Here is a 5,187-nt window from a genome sequence, read left to right as displayed (position 1 = left end):
AAAGAAAGTCAGCGTTGAACGAATATTTTAAGAGGTCAAAGGTGCAACTGGAGGCCAATGAGGTTGACACCAATTCGGGGCAAAATAATGGCAGAACAGAGGCCTGATTATTAAAGCTTCCAACATTGTAATTATAATAGTAATATGGACTAGACATTGTCTAACTTAGTTCAATGACAAGGTTGCGTGCCCGGCTGACAGTTAACTTAGCCAGTTCTCATACATTTACACTTATGTTTTCATAGAGTACTGCCTAGTACTTTGATTAAGAAAAACTGACTGATGGATCTAAACCAGAATGATTAACAAGGAATTGGCGAGTAAAGGTCTCAGAGAAATTCTCATCGTGCCACTGTATCAACATGCCTTTTTTTTTTCTAATATGAAAATTGTTGGAAGATGAGAGAGCCATGCAGAGCACCTGGTAGGCTGGGCACGGTTGGATGGATTTTCTAGCTAAATTTAAGGAAGGCAGCTGGCCATGTGATGCAGCCTGGGGAATGGTATACCAAAAAGTGGTGACCCTGAAAAGTTCTTGGGGTCAGCAGCTGAACTCCCAATGCAACTGCTGGGTGTATAATACTGAGCAGGAGGAGCAATATTTATTTGCACAACACTGTTGGGATGATTACTGCCAAGCTGTGTTCAGGCCCAGTATTCATACTGTAAAGTAAATGCCCCAGCAGTGGAAGAGGTACAAAAGAGCTACTGGAATATACTGAGGTCTAGAGAAGCCTGCCTCAAAGTGAAGGGCTTCACAGCTCAGTTCCTCTCTCGTCTCTTCTTTTCTTTAGAGAGAAACTTGATCATCTACATTATCTTGTAGAAGGTATCAGATGCTAGAGGGCTCCTTCAGTCTGGCAGGCAAAGGCGTTTCAAGGAAAAAAGCACAAAAATTGAAGCCTGCAAGCTTTAATGTGCTGCTTATAGTCATTTTGAATACTGAGTACAGTTACTTATTCACAGGTTATTAAAAGCTGGGTAGATTCTCTATCAGTCAGTGTCTTTAAGTTGGCTGTCACTCAACAGCAAATGACTTCTCCAAGGCTTCTTATCATCTATTTTCTTTCAAACAGTCACCACCTTCATGTTTTGAATTGTTTCCGTCACTTTTTGTAGCACTTTTCTGCTTCTTTGGTATTCCTTTTGAAATCTGAATATTGTGTTTAAAGTGAGGTCAGAGCAGAGATTTACATAAATATTGCAAACAACAGCTCTGAAGCTGGGAGGAGAGAAGGAATTGTTTCAACAAGCACTGTATTATAGTGGATTAGGAATTAACAGGCGGGGCCTCCTGCCTCTTCTGTCATGGTCTGTTTGCATGATCTTAGGCAGATCACTTAACTGGTAGATGTGGCAATGATATTTGCCTGTGTCAGGGGTGGTGGGTGCTTCAGTGCAGAGTCTCTTAAGAGGAAAAAGTCAAAATACAACTTGTAGTATTATTCTTATTCTTGGCCTCCTGCTTGTTCCCAGTGGGGACTTCTATATAAAAGGGAGGAATTTTTTTATGAGACTTCCCCCTGAAATCTCTGGCTGGTTTGGAGGTGTCCATCAGCAGTCTGGAAGACAGGATGGAGCGCACCCTCAGCAAGCTTGCAAAATGACACCAAGCTGGGGGAGTTGTAGATATGCTGAAGGTTAGGGCTAGGATTCAGTGAGACAGACTGGAGGCTTGGACCAAAACAGAACTCGTGAAGTTCGATAAGGACAAATACAAGGTCCTGAACGTAGGACGGAGCAGTGGCATGCAGGTTGGGGGCTGACTGGCTGGGCAGCAGCTCTGCAGAAAAGGGCCTGTGGGTTACAGTGGACAAGATGCTGAATATCAACCAGCAGTGTGCCCTTGTTGCCAAGAAGGCTAACAACGTACTGGGCTGCGTCGGTAGGTGTGTTGTCAGCAGATGAAAGAACGTGATTGTTTCCCTCTAGTCAGCACTGGTGAGGCCACATCTGGAGAACTGTGTGCAGTTTTGGGCTGGCCACTACAGTAAAGATGTGGATAAATTGGAGAGAGTCCAGTGGAGGGCAGTGAACCTGGTTCAGGGGCTGGGGGACATGACCTGTTAGGAAAGGCTGAGGGAATTGGGCTTATTTAGTCTGGAGAAGAGAAGACTGAGGAGATTTAACTTGAACTCCCTTCAGGGTGGTTCCAAAGAGGATGGAGCTGGACAGTTCTCAGTGGTGGCAGATGACAGAACAAGGAGCAATTGGCTCAAGTTGCAGCAAGGGAAGTTTAGGTTGGATATTAGGAAAAACTTTCTCACTAGGAGTGTGGTGAAACCCTGGATCAGGTAACCTAGAGAGGTGGTGGAATCTCTACCCTTGGAGGTTTTTAAAACCCGGCTAGACAAAGCCTTGCCTGGGATTATATAGGTGGGGATGGTTCTGCTTTGAGCAGGGGGCTAGACTAGATGACATCACGTCCCTTCCAACCCTCATTTTCTATGATTTTATGTTCCTGGGGCCAGAGCTCTTGCACTGTGAAGCACGTGTTTCCTTGGGCTGTGGGGAGAGCATAGGCAACACTAAAACATATGCTCAGTGTGCAGTTTTAAAAAGATCCCAATGCCATCAAATTAAGATCCATTTTCTAAACCAAGGTCATGTATTAAACGTCAGTGAGACGGGTTTGGAGCTTTTGAACTCAATGGCTTTTGCTTAATTCTTCTTCAAATATTGTATAGCCAAGCTTTTTATTGCTGCACCTTTTTTTACCTGTTGTAACTCAACAACTTAAGCCCCTTCCCCCCCCCCACAAAAAAACCAAAACAAACCACCCCACAAAACAACCAAAACCAAAAAATCCACATCTCTAATTTTGTGTGGAGGCATTATAAGGGAAATTTCAGTCTAGAAAGCAGTAAAACCATTTTGTAACCTTAAATTTGTCTTGGTTGCTTTCTCTGTTTCTCCCCCAGCTATAAAATGCATGTTGGTGGTCAGTGCATGTTCATACTTCCTGTTTGAGTTCCAGAAGTGGGAAATTGGTCATGGGAGTGTCCAGACAGAGAGAATTCCCCCCAAACAGTTGAGGGGTGTATATCACTCCAGACATCGCTCTCCCACCTTTCTTCTTGCAGAGTTGAGGAATCCACTTTTAAAAAACGAATTGTTCACATACCTATTTCCTCCTTGTGAAAAGGAGAGCTGCTGGCGATGGCTTCTTGGAAGGTTTGGATAAGGTGTTGTAAGTCCACTGCTGAAGCTAATGATCTTCAAGTTGATGGAGATCTCACCATGCTCTTATAACGCAGGTATGGTATGGCCTTGTGACACAAGCATGAGGCAGAAACTATATATAGGTCCTGAGGTTTACATTAATGCAAGAATTATTATTGTGGGAGATGTGTGTCAGTTCCACTACAGGTAACTAGTTTCCTCAACTATATGTCCTGTTTGTTACATTGGGGCTTTTATTCCTTGGAATTCAGAACCTAGCATACTTTTGGTCTGACCTTTGGGCTTATATTTCAGGTGTAAACAGCTGATATTCTAGAATAACCAGATCTCAGAATGAGCTCTTTGTCACCCATATCATATGCAAAATGGCTCCCAGAAAAGTATTTTGTGTATGCACTTAGACAGACCTGATGTTTTATATGCAAATTCCAGCAGCCAGTTATTGCTTCATTATGCCGTAATTTCATTCAGCTTTAAGCAGTCATGAATTGCAATGCCCATTGTTTGCAAGATGAGTGATACATGGCTTATGCCCAGATGCAGGTGGTGGAAGGTAGTGTATACTCATGATGATTTTACATTTTAAAACTTAATCAAAAACCAGCTGGAGGAAATGACGAGTTTTAAGAGCTTATATGGGAATCTGATGAACCTGCTCAGCACCTGTCACCATGCTGCCTTGCTCCTTGTTTTCTCTGTAAAACTCTTTCTACCTTGTGAAGCCTATCCTGAGAGAGTATGGGTGGAGATTTTGAATATGTCTTCATTGCAGGCACCCCTGGGTTAGCCATGTGCAGACTTAAATGGCTGCACTTCAAACATGTCTTGAGTTATTGTGTCCTGGCTAGCACTGTACTTGCTTTCAGGTGTCACTAGGATTTATGGGAAAAGCATTCTCAGCTGAGCCCCTCTGATGCTTTCTCAGTGAATTGTGGGAGAAATTCTCTTTCCAGGGCATAGCAAGGGAGTGTTGGAAATGAGATGGAATTTGGAAGTCATTTTCAGACTGTGTCTTGGTATTCTTCCCGAGAGAGCCTGGGCAGGCTGCTGAGGACAAATCCTGCCAGCCTGTGCTTGTGTTTGGGCTCTGTCTTGGGGTACACACTCAGGGCTGCTGAGAGCCATCTACATGTTTGCAAGCTTGGGCACAGGTAGGGCTGTCACTAGTGGGCAGGGCTTATTTCTCAGTAGTGTGCCCAGGTGCTTTTGGGAGGCTGTGCTGACATGACCTCAATGTCATAGGTGGGAGGTTACCAGCCAGAGCAAAGTAACACTTGAGCCCTAGTCTATCCTTGGGTGGGGGCTGACTGGCCTCAGTTTAACGCACTGCTAAACTTGGGTAAGAGGGTGTTGTGTTAGTGAGTTAGAAGGCTTTTAACAACATCATAAAACAATGAGCCTACGTTCACTGTGTAGTGAAGATGTGCTCATTCAGAGAACACAGTTCTTACATAGGGGACTGAATTAATGATTACTAGGCCTGTGCGAAGCGGCTGGTATTTGCTTCAGATACAGATTCCGCCGATTCGGGGGGACAGTGATATGATTTGGTGATTTGAATCCCTGTCCCGATTCGATTCAGCCGAATCTGATTTGCACTGGCTCAGCAGGTGCTGCTGGGCAGGGGGCGATCCCTGCTGCCCCCCACTGCCCCATGCTGCACGGAGGGGCTCTGCACGAGCCCCCGAACTCCCCCTCGCTCCCCCAACCCCCCCACGGGTGCCCCGCACGGGCCAGCTCTGGCCCTTTAAGAAAAAAAAAACCTGAAGAAATCCCGGGACTCACCACTCCTGCCAGTGGGGGCGATCCCCGTGCCATGTGGGGGGCTGTGCATGAGCCCCTGAAGCCCCAAGGCTGCTGCAGGAGCGGGGAGTCCTGGGGCTTTTCTCCGCTTTTTTTTTTCTTAAAGGGCCAGAGCCCCAGCAGGCGAGGCAGCCATGAGGGAGCAGGGGAGGTACAGGGGGCTTGTACAGAGCCCTCCATGTAGTGGGGGGGCAGTGGGGA

At 45.7% G+C, this 5,187-nt stretch overlaps 1 protein-coding gene across 1 annotated transcript in view; it reads left to right on the top strand.

Annotated features, from left to right (window-relative positions):
- LOC102379968 (vacuolar protein sorting-associated protein 8 homolog) overlaps positions 1-5,187 on the top strand; it is a gene marked incomplete at its 3' end in the record, with an annotated part of 129,230 nt that overhangs the window by 22,594 nt on the left and 101,449 nt on the right. The window lies entirely within an intron of this gene.

The sequence above is a fragment of the Alligator sinensis genome, unplaced genomic scaffold (genome assembly GCF_000455745.1).
Source record: "Alligator sinensis unplaced genomic scaffold, ASM45574v1 scaffold1264_1, whole genome shotgun sequence".
NCBI lineage: Eukaryota > Metazoa > Chordata > Crocodylia > Alligatoridae > Alligator > Alligator sinensis.
This window is presented reverse-complemented; position numbering and strand designations above follow the sequence as displayed.